At 36.4% G+C, this 17883-nt stretch overlaps 1 protein-coding gene across 1 annotated transcript in view; it reads right to left on the bottom strand.

Annotated features, from left to right (window-relative positions):
* GULP1 (GULP PTB domain containing engulfment adaptor 1) overlaps positions 1 to 17883 on the bottom strand; it is a 773858-nt gene that overhangs the window by 369272 nt on the left and 386703 nt on the right. The window contains exon 5 of the mRNA XM_086719114.1: positions 16591 to 16668. The gene's annotated coding sequence lies outside the window, so the exon portion shown is untranslated. The remainder of the gene's footprint in view (positions 1 to 16590; positions 16669 to 17883) is intronic.

Raw genomic sequence — 17883 nt, 5'->3', positions numbered from 1 at the left:
GGGTGGCTCAGTCGGCTGAGCATCCGACTTCGGCTCAGGTCAGGATCTCGCAGTTTGTGAGTTCGAGCCCTGCGTCAGGCTCTGTGCTGACAGCTCAGAGCCTGGAGCCTGTTTCTGATTGTGTCTCCCTCTCTCTGCCCCTTCCTTGCTCATGCTCTGTCTCTCTCTGTCTCTCAAAAATGAATAAACATTAAAAATTTTTTTTTAAAAATAAAAAGAGTCTGGAGATGTGACACTTAATAGTTTGGTGATGATGATACCTTTAAATATATATATAAAGAAAAGAAAAAGAAAGATAGGCAGCAGCCTGTAGCATGGAAATGTCCTAATAAAGTCAGACAATGAGCACTATGAGAACCAGAAATAACATACCCTCAGCCATTCAACAGAGCCCATTAAAAAGTGCTTACAGAGTTCATGATGAAGGACACACTTTGGCTAAATGGAAGTTTTATAATTTTCTGAACTACTATCTTCCTAATCATTGCAATGGCCTACTTGAATATGAGAGAAGTGATTTTTTGCTAATCACAAACATTCACTGGGAAAACACCTGCTATCCTTCAATTGTCTTTGATTTTAATGGTACCATAATGCAGTACCATCATGTCAAACAATGATGTCTTTTCTCTTAAACAGTTACACAGATGTTGGAATAAATGATCAACATTGACTTATACTGTCTAATGTCCAAGAGTAATGGAAGCAAAGTCTGTCAATATTTCCTAATGTTGAATTACAAAGTAAGCTGTTTAAAACTTCAAGATTTCTCTGATCAGCACAGAAGGCAAACATTCAACTTATGACTTTCGTGTTTTGAGTCAGAATTCTGGAAGAATCCAATATATGAAATTGATCTGGATTTTCTCTTTATCTTTTCCCATATAGTCTTCATTTATGTGTAATTATCTTCCTCCTTTAATGTATTCATAAGAAATTACCTTGACTACTATTTCAATCTTCAGTACATTCTACTGAAGGAGTCTTCTAGTTCAGAAACAGAGAGCATGGTTGCTAATTACTTAAATAAGATTATATTATCTAAATAGGCACTCAGTCAATGCTCTTTGCTATTGATAATGATTACTCAGAGATCCTGTCAGCATACTGAGCTATATAAGCAAGAATGGATTACATATTTCTGTCAGATATTAAATTCATTCATTCATTTTCTCATTATTATACATTTATTTACTGACTATTGGATGGCAGGCATTGTGCCAGATTCTAGGGAAATGAGAGAATAATAATGAACCCTTATTTCCTGGGAATTTACCCCCTCAAAGAAGGTGGCGAGTATGTTAAAGAAGTCTGTATGAGTGAGAATGAACCCAAAGGAGAGAGCTTGTTTTGTGAGCATTTGGGAGAAACAAATAAATAGAGCCAGCTTTTTTTTTAATGCTGTTTTCTTTTCATGTTTTAAAATTTCACGTTTATTTCACAACTATCCGATTTGAAAAACAACCTGCATTAGCTTTATGGTAGCATTTATGAAGAGTTGAAAGGACACAGGAAGCTAGTGCTTCACATGTGGGGATATGTAGAGTGGAATAAATACATTTTGTGAATTGTATCTCAGTATTGTTCAGTCAAGAATATTGAGAAGGCTGAGAGAGGAAGCTACTAACACTTGAAAGGCTCAAAATATTTAAGACATAGTGCCTGTTAACTCACCATGGGAAGATTTGTTTTGCAGCCATCAGATAACTAGATGCTCCCTCACCTCCAAATCACTATTCTTCCAATAATAGAGCATCTAGAGACCAAATTGGCCATGATGTGAATTAGTACAATAAATATGAAAAGAGAGCAGAAAGGTGACTAGTCATAAGGTATATTTTATCCAGGCAATGAATAAATCTTATATATTGCTTCTGCCTCAGAATAGAAAAATTTCCTTTAATTCCAGAATGATTATGAGGTTCAGATTTAGAGCTTTTTTGTACACAGTTAAAAACTGACAGATTCTACAATCTCTGACTCCATAGCTTTATCCACCAGGGGATAAAGTCAAAGAAGTTGACAGGTATGTTAATAAAGAAGTCTGCCTGGAAAAGAGTGAAGCCAAATAAACGAGTTACATAGAAACGAATAAATACTGCCATTCTGATAAATCTTCTTACATTGACGTGTGTGTGTGTGTGTGTGTGTGTGTGTGTGTGTGTGTGTATACACATTTTTTTCAGACTGGTTGAGTACAACTGATTATATTTATGATAAATTCCATCCATTTCTAGAATTGATTAAGCTGCAGAATCATTTATTATTATGATTAGGCTAAAGAGTGGTGATAACTGGGGCTGCCACAGTCACTCTGATGAAAACTTTTTCTTTACCTCTTTTCTCTCTGCACTTTAGGGAGGATCATTTCCACAATGGCTCATTACATTTGGTAGCTATTCTTGATTTCACTGTTCAATTTATCAAAGATCTAGAAATGCCTTATATTCTGTGCATAGGTTTTATGACAGTCATGTGTGTTATGTTGGTATTGTTCTCATCTTATTTATATTTATTCTATGCATGTGGTCTGCACACGCATATCTGCCACAGTGGACCCTGCTGGAGTTAGAGTACATTTTGTGTTTTCCTGCTATTCTTTGGCACAATTTAAAACTTATATGCCAATTAAAAAAAATAGCCATTAGAATAAGTGTTATTTGAGTGACACAACTTCCAAATTGCTTTAAAGTGGCAATTAGGCCAATTCTTGTTTCTGCCTCTATGCAATGTCTAAACTTGAACAAATCCCCACAGTTCTCTAGATTTTGGTATTTTTACCTACAAAATAGAAGAGCCTAGATTGTCTCAAAGCTAACTTTCAGTAGCAAAAATATATTCTAAATTCTATGACAAATCACATCCTGATGCTATGGGGCAAATAATAAGATACTGGGCAGAAGCATCAGTAGATTACCTAGAGAAATAACAGCTGGACAACTCTAAACTTCATTAAAGGCATGGGGAATGGGGACGACACAAAGATCAGTCTGAATATAGATATAAAGAAGGTAAAAATAAAAGACTTTTTGTCAGTGTTTTGAGTCTTTGGGATAATTTCGTGGGTAGAGATTTCTATCACTACAGCCCCAATAGTGATGGAAATATAAGAAAGGTTGAACCTAGTCCCCATATGTCAAGAATTCTCTTAGCTTTCACCTTTCTTCCGCATATTCAGTAATCATTTCAGAACAACCACATACTGTTCGAAGCCTTAGTGTTAGAAAATTCAGTAAGTTCTTAACCTTGAGAAGCTCATGTGTATATTTATTGAAAATTCAAAATGTGGTCATTATCGTTATCTCTTGATACCACATTAGAAAAGAAATCTAAATATTTTATCTAAATTACAAAAATGAATGAATATACTATTAAGTATTGACAATAGGTATTGAATTGATAGCTATTTGTTTTAAAAATTGAATCAGAACAAATAGCTCAGTAGAGACTCCTACTGTTGGAAGCAAAATCTTCAAATCTTTTTTTTTTCCATTTTTTATTTTTTTATTCTTTTTAAGAGAGGGACAGAGACAAAGAGAGCATGAGCAGGGCAGGTGCAGAGAGAGAGGGAAACACAGAATCCAAAGCAGGCTCCAGGCTCTGAGCTGTCAACACAGAGCCTGACATGAGGCCTGAACTCAGGCACCACGAGATCGTGGCCTGAGCCAAAGTCAGAGGCTTAACCTACTGAGATACCCAGGCGCTCCCCAAATCCTTTTTAAATGAAAATAAATCCAGTCATAATCACAGATAAGTGTGAAGTCAGATGAGAGGGGAAAAAAAAATTATTTACTTAGCTTTTGTTCAAATTATCTCTTTGGCTTCATTATAGTAAATTGTATAGAGAACATTTGTAGATTTGACTTAGTGTGACTTAAAACAGACTTCCACATAAATTAAAAACTGTACAATTCCACTAAACTTTTATTGGCCTACTTTATCCTAATTGGGAGTGAATTAGTGAACTATATAAAATTCCTAGTACTAATTCTGCCCTCTAGATAGTGTCAATTGCTAAGATTGAAGGAGATCACCAGTGTTTGATGTTTATCTTGTGCAAAAAGGAACAGATGACATGATGCATGAATAGGCACTGGTTTCTTGAAAGACAATGTCATGTTTACTTCTTTATTAATGTCATTATGGGATGTAAAGTACAATTGAGGGGGACAGAAGAAAAATAATATATTAGTATTTTGGCTTTATGTTTTTAAGAGAATGCTTACCAGAATGTTATTTCTAGAATCAAAAATCCTTCAGTTGGTCACTTTATATTTAGAAAAATCTTTACCAATGGTTTTTGCCACTCATGCTTTGACTCAAGCTCAGTTAAAACCTCTTTGTTTCATTTCTAGGGGGCATGAAGAACAAAACAAATATATCCAACTATATGGAGGAGGGCCTCCCTATAAAACAGCCCTTGTAGGGAGGGTTACCAATGACTCCCAGGTTGTTAAATCTCGTGGTCGATTCTTAGTCCCATGTCACTTGAACTTTCAGCTGCATGTAACAGAGTTAATATGTATTTTGCACTTGACTTTCAGGGTTGCAGGTTTGTTTCTTTCTTCTCTTGCTCACTGGTCAAATTTGCTGCTGCTTCTTGTTTCCCTAATCTCAAAATTTTGGATTACTTCAGAGCTTAGTCCTTAAAACTCTTCTCTAATTTTTATCCACTACTTTTGTAAATCCATGGCTTTATTTTTTTTTTTAAATTTTTTTTTTTTCAATGTTTATTTATTTTTGGGACAGAGAGAGACAGAGCATGAACGGGGGAGGGGCAGAGAGAGAGGGAGACACAGAATCGGAAACAGGCTCCAGGCTCTGAGCCATCAGCCCAGAGCCCGACGCGGGGCTCGAACTCACGAACCGCGAGATCGTGACCTGGCTGAAGTCGGCCGCTTAACCGACTGCGCCACCCAGGCGCCCCAATAAATCCATGGCTTTAAATACAAGGTATATACTGATGACTGCCACGACTCCCAAATTTACAGCCTTAGCCAAGACTTATCCCCTAGACTCCAGAATTATATGTCAAACTGTGTATTAGACAGCTGGACTTAAATGCTCAGTAGGCACCTCCAACCCTATATGTAAAAAGGCCAAGGTTCTAGAATGACACACTCCCCAAACCTGCTGTAAGCCAGGCTTCCTTATAGTAGTAAATGACAGCTCTATCTTCAATTTGCTTGCGATAAAGATCCTGTAGTTTTTACTCCTTTCTTTGATATGCCACATCTGACGTATTATCATATCTTGTCAACTCTGCCTTCAAAATCCATCCCAAGTTTACTACTTTTTACCATTCCCATTGTTATTACTTTGTCCGAGTAATGATCATCTTTCACCTTGATGATGGCAATATCCTATTAACTAACCTGTCACTCAGATTTTATGCCTGTCTTCCTAGAGTATATTTTCAACTCAGAAGTCAGAGTGAGACTTTAACAATGTCAATTCATGTTGCTCCTTTCTTCAAAACCATCCAAAGTCATCCAGTCTGTCAGATAAGAAACACGGTTCTTATAAAGACCAGTAATGCCTACTTACCTCTTTGATCTGATCTTTTACAAGTTTGCCCCTTTCTTACTTCACTCCATGTATATAGGTCTTCCTGCTGCTTCTTGAATAAGCCAGGTATGCTTCCACCCTTGCATTTCTTATTTCAATTTATATTTGCTATTCCATCTACCTTAAATGCTCTTCTTTCCAATAGGCAATAATTTGCTTCAAAATACTTTCTTCAGTTCATTTTCCAATATCGTCCCTTCAGTGAGTCCTTCCCTGGCCATTGTGTCTGAAGTTGCAACCTCTTCCAGGGCCACCACAGTTACTAGATTGATTTTCTGCTTTGTGTCTTTAAAACTAATTGCTTTTGAATATGTGAAAATATTTTATTGGTCTTGTTTATTGTCGGTTTCCACTTCTAGAATATAAGTCCAATGAGAGTAGAGTTTTAATGTTTTTTTTAAAAAATGTTTTATTTATTCTTGAGAGAGAGAGAGAGAGAGAGAGACAGAGAGAGACAGAGAATGAGCGGGGGAAGAGCAGAGCGAGAGAGGGACATAGAATCCGAATCAGGCTCCAGGCTCCGAGCTATCAAAACAGAGCCCAACTCACAACTTGGGCTTGAATTCATAAGGCATGAGATCACAACCTGAGCTGAAGTCGGATGCTCAACCGACTGAGCCACCCAGGCATCCCAAGAATAGAGTTTTTATTCTTTTTTTTAAACCCCCCATAACTTTATCTCCAGGGCCTGGAAAAGAACCTGGTATCTTGTATTCTCAATAGATGTTTAATGAATGAATGAATGTAAAATAGATGCTGCTGCTTTTTACACTATAAATGAGGCATACTAATACACATATTTATTTATAGTTTTTTGAGTTTTTTTGGTTAGTCTCCTCTAGGATGGCAGAGTAGTGAGTACAGAAAATACGTCTTCTCAGCTAGAACAGTGCCTCTTATTATAAAGTGGTCTTCACTTCAAAGAATCAGGGACAGAGACTCCGTTAAATTTCTGATGTACTTTTAAGAAAAATACAAACATGCACAACCACTGGGATATAGTTTTCAGAGAATGTATATATATTCTGAAACCCCTTCAGTTGTTCATACTGTTATACAGAGTAAAAACATATGGTTCCTATTTCAGTGAATATCTTTTGCTACATCCTAAGGGTCTGGCATCACATTTGAAAACCTGAAAATAAAATCTTTATAATAGCTTATAACTGAATACAGCGTAAAAAATAAATATTAATGCATTTGTGAGACATGGAAATCCTTTTTTTCTTTTTTTTTTTTTTTCAATGTTTATTTATTTATTTGGGACAGAGAGAGACAGAGCATGAACGGGGGAGGGGCAGAGAGAGAGGGAGACACACAATCGGAAACAGGCTCCAGGCTCTGAGCCATCAGCCCAGAGCCCGACGCGGGGCTCGAACTCACGGACCGCGAGATCGTGACCTGAGCTGAAGTCGGAAGCTCAACCGACTGTGCCACCCAGGCGCCCCAGAAAATCCTTTTTTTCAATAACATAGAGATAAGAGAATCATTTTTGCCTTATGTGAATGCAAAAACCAATGGATTAGCCTTTTTTTTATTACGGTGGCTCAATAAAACTTTCTTCTAATAAATTAGAATTTATCTCTGTCCTTCCTTTTGCCTAATAAATATAACTGAATTTACAAAATGTTATAGATATAGCCACTTGAAAACATTACTGTTTATGTACGATACAAACTGAGAAATGTTTTGTAATTTTTAGCAGTGATTAAAATTTTTGCCCTGTATCATTCAGACAACAAGTAGAAAACTGGCAGTTACAAACTTATCAAATTAAAATAGTTCAATACAAATGCATGTGAAATGCGTAAACTGGATTAGATCTATTTTAGAATGGCCAGAAATGAACAGGATAAAAGTAATTTAAATGTTAAAAAGTGGTAAAAATTAGATTTTATTTTATTTTATTTTTTTTAAATTTTTTTTAACGTTTATTTATTTTTGAGACAGAGACAGAGCATGAACGGGGGAGGGTCAGAGAGAGAGGGAGACACAGAATCGGAAGCAGGCTCCAGGCTCTGAGCCATCAGCCCAGAGCCCGACGCGGGGCTCGAACTCACGGACCGTGAGATCGTGACCTGAGCCGAAGTCGGACGCTCAACCGACTGAGCCACCCAGGCGCCCCTAAAAATTAGATTTTAGATAGTTTCATATAATTTTTACTAAAATGAGATTTAGTCAGTTAAGATAGTAAAAATTCCCTCCTTGAGTATGGAAACCAATTTGACAATAAATTATATTTAATAAAAAAATTCCCTCCTTGAACTACATTTGCTATCTACTTATTTTAAACTTACGAAAAGAGATCCTAATGCAAAAGTACTCTTTCTAGATTCTTGGCTAACTGTGTCCACTGGAGTTATTAATTCTGTTGTCATTTTCCACATTAGCACTCATTATGGACAGTAACTTTTCTCTGGCATGGCACTGTGTGAGGCACTTTACACATATACAGTGAAGATTATTATTCCATTTTACAGATTAGGAACTGAGGCTCAGTTGGTTTTAGAAACTTGTCTAAATTTACATAGCTGGAATTGGCACAGCTGAGATATGGGAGCCGATGTCCTCACCTCTCTGTCTTATTGTCCAAACCTCCAGATTATCTCCAGAGATATCTCTATTTTTTTCTCCTTACAGGATCTTGTAAAGGATTTTATCTTCTAAACGGCTTTCCTTAAATAATGCTCTTCCAATTTGGCATTAACGAGACATATACAAGAGCCAGAGACCCTGATAAACATGAGTTTATCACTCATGTCATATGGTACAATATGATGTCATATGGTACAATTCAAAAGATTTGGTATTTTAATTATTTTGTGCAGTCTTTTTCAGGATAAGAATATGATTCTCCTTAAGCTTTTGAAATAATGGAGCTTGAGAGTCCCCACTACTTTCATGGCCCTCAGAATGTCAATAAATGTCTGGACGGCAACAAACTATGATGAACATTAACAGTAATCAGTGTTGCTTTTTGTGTTCTGAATTTGGAGCAAATGGGCCAGGACCTCCCATCTAGCTGCCCCTGGGCTGCTTAACCCTTAAATCATTTGTTTAGTCAGCAAATATTTCTGTGCTTGCAATGTCCCAGGCCCAGGGCTAATACCCAGAATATAATAAGCACATCAGACCCCTGCTGTCAGGATACTAAGTCTCCAATCAAATAAGAACACACAATACAATTACATGCTATCACATACTATAAAGGAAAGGACAATAAACAGTTGATACCCGCCCTAGTCTGTCAGGACAGTGAACTCTTCCCTAAACAAAGAAAGTATTTAGAATAAGTTCACTGAGACTGTGGGACAGTGTAGGGTAGAAATGGCAGGCTCATGTTTTGAGGCTGGTGGGGATACTGATACTTGAAGAAGTGAAAGAGGATCATAGCTAAAATCTAGAAGACAAAAGGAAAAATGGCCTACAATAAAATGAGAGAGATAGGAAGCCTTACAAGCTAGTTAGACCAAAATGCAATGTGTATACACAGCATGGTTTTCAGTAGGGGAACAATATGATAATATTTGCATTTTTTAAGAACCATCATTTATTTATCCTTGAAAATGTGTTTTTCTACCAGGTAGCTGAAAACAGAATTTGACCAAAATGATTTGATTCAAACAACCCAGTCATATTAAAGAAAAAAAGAGGTATTGGTTAAAACTGATCATTTCTGTCATTACTGGGTTCAAAGTGAATCTTAATTTTTAACATTCCAGAACAATGTGAATGTGAATAAATGTGGATGTGAATAAATTTCTGAGTGGGATGCTTTTGCACACTCCCCATAATGAATTTCAGAGCCTTGGTTTGGGATCTTGTGCTCACATGTTTTTCTAGTCATGTGATGCCAACACTGAAACTTTTACCTCATCAGGAAAATATGTTGTAATGTTGGAGGGGCTGAGAGGCAAGGATGGACATGAATACACCATGACACAATCACTAACTTATTCTTCTTTAAAGAAGTCCTTGTTTAACATTGAAAATGTATCGATGGAGTGAGATGAAAAAAGAATAGCTCTTTCTTTTATTTTCTCTTCATAGTCTATTTCCTCTGTAATGAGAAGGAAAAGGGAAAACACAGTTCCTTTGAAAAAACATAATCTTATTCTGAAACATTTTGTGAGTGCTAAACATTTTGTATGTTACCAATAGCTAGGAATTCTTAATTGTGGGATATTGCCAATCTGCTGAATTAATTCATTATGAGGTTTAAGGATATATTCACTTTCCGTAGAAAGTGGAAATGTGTACCTAACAGAAAGCTGACTTTCAATGGTCTGCAGGTGAAAACAGCTACAGGTAAGTCCAGACCATTTGTTCTTAGCCCCAAATGCACATAGAATCACATGTAGATGTATTAAAACCATCTAGTAGACAGCCTCTTGTTGGCCAGTAAATCAGCTTCTCTGGGTTGGCCCTTGAGCATAGGTATCTTTTAAATCTCCCTAGGCTTCAGATTCACAGGCAGTCGGATTTGAGAATCACTGGTCCAGGCAAGGGATCCTTTATTTTAGTTGAATTTTTCTTCACCTCCATCACCTCTCTTTTCCAATTGTTTCATGTTCTGTAGTCACATTATTTTCTTCAAAGACAAACTTTGCAGAAGTTTTAGACAAGAAAACAAAGGAGTGAACAATACTGAGCTTTATTATTTGCAATTCCTGACTGCACCTCTGGTATTCTGACTTGCTGTCACTAGCCTTGCCCAGGCCATAGCCACTTCACCCTGGATTATTGTAATTATCCTTTTGTCTACTTCTTTCTGTTATAAATCAGTATTTCATATTCTTATTTGACTATATTCAAGTACACCTTTAATTCTACCATGGCACTAAGGAAGCACCAGCATTGATTCTAATCTGTCTACTGCAACAGCTTCCCTGCTATATATACGTATCTATCTATCTATCTATCTATCTATCTATCTATCTATCTATCTATCTACCATCTACCTATCTAAAACCATTCCACTATTGCCCCAGTATCATATTCTTAGCTCTGGCAACCTGCTTATTCTCATCATAGAGGATTTTCTTTTGTGTTTTCATCTCCCGGTTACCTGGACAGGTCTATCGTCCCCATTTGCTTTTCTTTGCCTAAGACCTCTCATAAACCTCATATTGTCCATTAAGCTGCACTACTGCAGTTTACGCTGATGGTCCCCTTTTCTGAATTCTTTTTATATACTGCATTATGAAGATTAGAGTTCCATTATTTTCTAGCAGTTTTCTAAGCATTACATCTTTCAACAATTATTTTTTTTTAAATTTTTTTAATGTTCATTTTTGAGAGAGAGAGAGAGAGGGGGGGGGGGAGGGGCAGAGAGAGAGGGAGACACAGAATCCGAAGTAGGCTCCAGGCTCTGAGCTGTCAGCACAGAGCCCGACGCGGGCCTCACAAACTCACAAACTGTGAGATTGTGACCTGAGCCGAAGTCGGACGCTTAACCGACTGAGCCACCCAGGTGCCCCCCACCTTTTTTTTTTTTTTTTAACAATTATTTAATTTTTTAAAAACTATTTACTTTATTATTTGTGAGAGAGAGAGAGAGAGAAAATGTGTGAGCAGCAGGGGAGGGACTGAGGGACAGGGAGAGAGAATCTTAAGCAGGCTCCATGCTCAATAGAGAGCCTGATGTGAGGCTTGATCCCATGATCCTGGGATCATGAGCTGAGCTGAAATCAAGAGTCAGATGCTTAACTGACTGAGCCACCCAGGCACCCTATTTAATATTTTTTTGACAGCAGAAACCAACGTGTATATTTTTTGTTATGTCATGTACAGCATCTCTGGACTCCAAAACTCACAGTGATTGCTCTGTGGCAAATACTTAATAAATATAATATTTGTCTCCTTGTAACTCACTTCCCTTATTCATGTCACATTTCAGGGGTAGCGGCATAAAATTGTAATTAGTGATCCTCCTGGGTTTGTACCGTTCTCTGCTTCTGTGGCTGCTTCTACCACACTACATTTTAATGGCCTATTTGCCCACTTCCTGTAATTACTGTATTGTGTCCTTCTTGTGGGCAGGAGCCACGTCTTATTTACTCACTAGAATTTTGAAGAGTTGCTCTTCTCCTTAGTTCCCTAGGTTGGTTCATGTATTCTTTGCTCTGCCTTTATCATCTTATACATTTTCTATCACAATGCTTTATCTTAAATACGAGGTTAATAACTGTATAAACCAATACAGTGTAACCCAATGGTTCTCAGCCAAGAGTAATATTGACCCCTGGAGGACATTTGGTGAAGTCTAGAGATATTCTTGTTTGTCGTAACTGAGGAACTATTGGCATGTAGTAGGTAGAGACCAGGAATGCTGCAAAATAACCTTTAATGCAGGGGACAGAGCCTTCCCGACCAACAAAGAACTTTCTAGCCCAAAATGTCAGTAGTGACAAGGTTCAGAAGGCCTGATGTAGCCTTGGAGTTGAGCACTATGTTCACGGATGATTTGCTCAGCACCATTCCTGGCAATAACAGATACACAAGAACACTTGTATAATTAAATGATGAAGGCTAAGCAAGTCAATTAGTCCTGAAAAATAACACCATGCCTATTTCATCCCTCCATCTATCCATCCATTCATTGATTCATAGGTATTTACTGATCATCTCCTATGTGTCAGGCATGGCACCAGGTAATATGGACAGAGTAGATTCAAGGATCACTCAAGGTTTTTTGTACATAGTAATAAATACAGATAAATACTAAGGCAATTTTGCAACACTGTATGTACCCTGATAACAAAGTGCTGGGTTTAAAGAAGGTCATCTGATCCCAATTTGAAGGTCAAAAAAAGCTGTTTTCTAGCCACGATTTGCAGAATGAATGAGTTAATAGGAAGGTAAGATACCGAGAAAAACACACACAAACGGCCAGCGGCTAAAAACAACATTCTACACTTCCAGAATTATGAATAGTCAGGAAAGGCTCAAGTACAGAGTACAACGAGGTCCCTAAAAGTGATGGGTCTAGAGTAATAAATACGAGTCATGTTAAGAAATTTGGACTTCTGATAACATCATAGGATTTTTAAACTGAGTTATAAAATAACATATTGCAAGATATTACTGTTATTTTTATTATTACTATAATTATTATTATTATTCCTTGAAAAAAGTTAAAGGGAGGACAACAAATTGAAAATGAAACAGAAATCCTCAATAGGGTTTACTTTAAAACAGAAAGTTAAAGCATTCGTAAATGCTAATAAGTGTGATTTTACTTTTAGCTCTATTTTTGCCCTGCTTCTGCATTCCATGCAATTTTATATGTCTGTCTTTAAAGAAAATTGGAACTGTTTATATGTGCTTTACTGGGCAAATGATGCTTGACTGTGAAAACTTCCATAATCACAACCTCCATGAAAACATCCACAACGGGAAAATGGAAGATATGACAATCTAATTTGACCACACCTTATCAAGAGGGAGGAAAGTTTTAGAGGTTAGTGCACCAGGATTTAGGTAGTAGAGTGAAAAGTTTAAGGCAGAAGTTACTTACAAAGGCTCTCTTGAGAGTTTCTAGGTCACTTTGTGAAAGAAAAAGATGTTAGAACATCCCCTAAAGTCTACAAGTAGAAGCTACAAGGTGGCAAGTGTCCTGACACTTTTTTTGAGGACTTTATTTTCATTTCAATTCTGGTCTTGTGAAAGTTCACCTGAAACGTCCTTCACAGTTTTAACAATCTGTTGGTTTCTCACCTCTCTAACTCATGTTCTCAGAGGGATGAAAATATAACTAAACAGTACCGTTTGCACACCACTTCATAGCTTACCAAATGCTTTAATTTGCACTATCTTAATAAAATATTGGAGACTTGATTTTCACTAGGCTTCACTTAATCACCATATTGGTTTCTTTGGTTAAAGAACTTCACAGGGTGAACAAGAGAAAAAATGTGATCAATGCAATTCAAATAATCAGCAACTAGTGAGACATTCTTACCCTTACCCAAATATCCAGTTTTAAATATTATAGCTTATTTGATTTTTAATTATGTATATTCAAAACACAGAGTGATACTTAATCATGAAGACAGTTTTTTTGTTTCTTTGGTTTGGTTTTGTTTGTTTTTGTGTTTTGTTTTGTTTTTTTGGTGCAATCTTTTGGCTTTCATGATTGGCATCATCTTAAAACTATGGCCTCAGAACATATGTGTTTTCTTATGCTTTCACAAATAAGATAATCTATCATCCATATATTTAAGAAAATACAGCAGTAGGTGAAATTTGTACATTATTTTTTTTTTTAAAGCAAGCAATACATTATTTTGGTTTCAGGTAAAAAATACTTTGTGAAAAAATTAAATAAGGCGAATTCATTGTGTGGTGGCATTTTCTTACTGAAATGGGAATATTTTCCTGATTACTTATTTGGAAACTGTAACAGAGAAGCACATTGTTTCAACAAAAATAATGGGCGAAGGTAAAAGCAATAACACACAAGATCTTCATTAAAAAAGGCAAAAAGAACTAGCAGTAGAGGAAACGTGTAAAGATATTCATTGCATTTAGGTATAATCCATAAGAAGCAGCAGTTGCTGACACATCTCTTCAAAAGGATGTATACCTAACATATTTGGTGAAGGAAAGAATTTTCAACAGGGGAGTTAGCTTTAGGCTGTGCTTAAATTTCACACACCAGCCTTAATACCATGTACACAATTACAGTATCCTTTCCAATATATATATTATTTTTCTTCCAAATTTTTGAGGATAAAATATTTTGCCTTCAGAGTATATCATTTCTTCTTTTAAGTATTGTTTTTCAAATAAACTTTATATTGTAGAACAGTATTTGATTTACAGAAAAGCTGTGATGTTAGTACAGAGATTTCCGGTATGCTCTATACTATTTATCTGCTTATTAACATTTCATATTAGTATGCTACATTTGTTGTAATTTATGATATCGATACATTATTAACTAAAGTTCATACTTTATTCATATTTCCTTAGTTTTTAACGTAATGCCCTTTTTCTGTTCCAGACTCCAATTCAGGATACCACATTACATTTAATTGTCATGTCTCCTTAACTATCACTTGCCTGCGACAATTTCTCATACTTTCCTTATTTTTGAAGGCTGTGCCAGTTTCGAAGAGTAGTGATGGGTATTTTATAGAATGGTCCTCAACTGGTTTTATCCTGTGTTTTTCTTGTGGTTAGACTGAGATTATGGGTTTTTGGGAGGAAGACCACAGAGGCAAAATGCCATTTTTCTTTTTTTTTTTTTTTTTAATTTTTTTTTTCAACGTTTATTTATTTTTGGGACAGAGAGAGACAGAGCATGAACGGGGGAGGGGCAGAGAGAGAAGGAGACACAGAATCGGAAACAGGCTCCAGGCTCTGAGCCATCAGCCCAGAGCCCAACGCGGGGCTCGAACTCACGGACCGCTAGATTGTGACCTGGCTGAAGTCGGACGCTTAACCGACTGCGCCACCCAGGCGCCCCAAAATGCCATTTTTCATTACATCATAGCAAAGGCACATACTATCAATGTGATTTACCTTGATCACCCGGTGAGACAGTGTTTGCCAAGTTTCTCTACTGTAAAGTTATTCATTGTTTCCCTTTTTGCATACTGTACACTTTGGAAAGAAGTCACCGTACATGACCCACTGTTAAAAAGTGACAGTTATACTCCATTTCTTTGAGGGCAGATTATACATAGAAATTGTTTGGAATTATTCTGTAATGGAGATTTCTATTCTTTCTCAACTTAAAAATGTATTCAATCATGTATTTATATTAATAGGGACTCAAGGATATTTATTTAATGCAGTGGCTTATAATCTAATACCACTTCACTTATTTTCTTGCTCAAATTGTTTCAGCGTTGGCTACTGGTAGCTCTTTCAACTGGCTCCTGAATCTCTTTGGCAAAACTCCATAATTGTGGTTTACTTTTTTTCTTTTTTAGCACTTATTTTCTGACACTACAAGACACTACAGGCTCATCTTTATATTTCCTGCCCCATTCCTAGAATGAGCCATTTCTCCAAAGATCCTGGTTCCCTGTGCTGAAGGATCGTATTAGAAACCAAGATCTAGGCACTAAGATGTCCTCATTGCTATTGGAGTATCATTCATCGCTTCTAGGCAAAGAAGACGATGACAGAGCAAGGAAATACATGTGCATATTATATTTATTTCGGTATATATACATATCTGTACATATTTCTATATGTAATTATCTTTATCTATATTAAGCTAAACATGAGTTTGTGCTAATGTCTCCCCAACTCTAATCCATTACCACGTGGATCGTTTTATCCTGTTCCCCTTGTTTATCCGTCATCTCCCATTCTAAAAGTAAGGAACCTGGTCCACAACATTTACCCTCCATTTACTTAATATTTCAAATCTAGTATACATGTATAGTAGAATCGGGATTGTTAACCCATACCCCCATGGGGATCAACCTTAACTAGACTATAATTCTTATGTACTGTTTCTTTTGCCTTTAGTCTTACAGATTCCACTCATTACCAAAGTTATTTAGTGCTTTTTTTTAATCTCTACTCCCTTTAGTGAGATTGTTTCGTATATTTTTCATATGGTTAAATTGTATGGTTATGTTCGATATTCCATCCTAGGATCCCCTAACCTCTCATAGACTTTTAAAAATTTGCGTGAAGATTCACTCTGTGCTATAAAGTTATATGGATTTTGAAAATGTATAGTATATGTATCCACAATGAAAGTATCATACAGAATAGTTTTACTGCCCTAAAATATCTCCTGTATTTCATCTATTCATGTTCCTTCTTCTTGCCATCTGATCTCCTGACAACCATAGATCTCTTTACTGTCTCTGTGTTTTGCCTTTTCCAGAACATTACATACTTGGCCATCAAGCTAGTCTATAATCTGGCTTCTTTACTTAGCAATATTCATTTAAAATTTATCCATACCCTTTTTGTGACTTGATGGCTCATTTCTTTTTACTACTGAATAACATTCTATTGTATAAATGTACCACAATTTATTTATCCACTCACCTTTCAGAGGACATCTTGCTTGCTTCCTGTTTTTGGCAATTAGGAATAAAGCTGCTATAAACATTCATGTGGAGATTTCTGTGGAGACATAAAGTTTCAAATCAGTTTGGTAAATACCTAGGAGCACACTTACTGAATAGTATGATAAAATTGTATCTAGTTTTGTAAGAAACACCTAAACTGTCTCTGGAGGGGGCTGTACCATTTTGCACTCCAAGCAGCGATGAGTGAATGACTTTCTGCTGCTTTGCATCCTAACACATGTTTTGCGAATATCTAACCCCAATCTGTTTTTTTTTCTTCTCTTAATAATGTCTTTTACATACAGAAGTTTTTAATTTCAATAAAAGTCCAACTTATCAATTTTTTCTGTTTGGATGTTTTTGAGGTTTTGATATAAATTTATATTTTTACATCAGTTTACTAAAGCCATGTTCTTAATTTATTACATATTGAGATTTTCCTTGTGGCCTAAGAATCTATTCTAGAAACATTGTATTTATTTATGAAAAGAGGTAGCACATTCTCCTGGTTTTCCTCTTCCCTATCTGAACTTTCTTAATCATCTCCTATGATGCTGGGGCTCAATCCTGGGCATACTTTTCTTTGTATTTTACTTTTCACCTTTATCCATTCTGACAAGCACTCAAAGCCTTTTGTTTGCCTGCTTCCAACTTTATTTCTCTAGTGAAGATATTTCTTTATTTTAAGTCTTGTGTATGCAGTTGTTTAATTACATTATCACACATATAAGCTACAAACATCTCAAATTTTCCATATTCACTACTGAATTTTTTTGTATCCGTTTACTACCGCCACCTCTGCCCCACTTAGTTGCTCAGGCCAGAAGTCTTGGTATTGTCCTCCATTACTTGTCCCTCTCCTGAACTCTGACTTGAAATCCCCCAGTAAATCCTTTTGGTTTGAACCATCTTCTCTTATTCTTCACTTCCACTACCCAATCCAAGTTGCCACCATCTCTCTTGGACTATAGCAATATGTTTACTGCTTCCCTTGCTTCCATTGTTACTCTCCTCAACTATTTTTCATATGTAACCTCAACTTTATACCTCTCAGTGACTCCTTATTTTAGTCAGCATATAATTCAAATCCTTAACATGGTTTCTCAGGCTTTACCCATAACTACTCGTCTGAAGCCAATTTTTCTCTTACTCATTACACTCTAGTCCCCTCTAAATTTTCAGTGGGCCTCCAGCTCTTTTTTTTCTCTGAAGCTTTTATGCATATAGTTTGGTTTATCTTGAATATTTTTTTGGCCATTGTTTACTTGGC

The sequence above is a fragment of the Puma concolor genome, chromosome C1, assembly GCF_028749965.1.
Source record: "Puma concolor isolate L17-30 chromosome C1, mPumCon1.1.hap2, whole genome shotgun sequence".
In the NCBI taxonomy this organism is placed as follows: Eukaryota; Metazoa; Chordata; class Mammalia; order Carnivora; family Felidae; genus Puma; species Puma concolor.
This window is presented reverse-complemented; position numbering and strand designations above follow the sequence as displayed.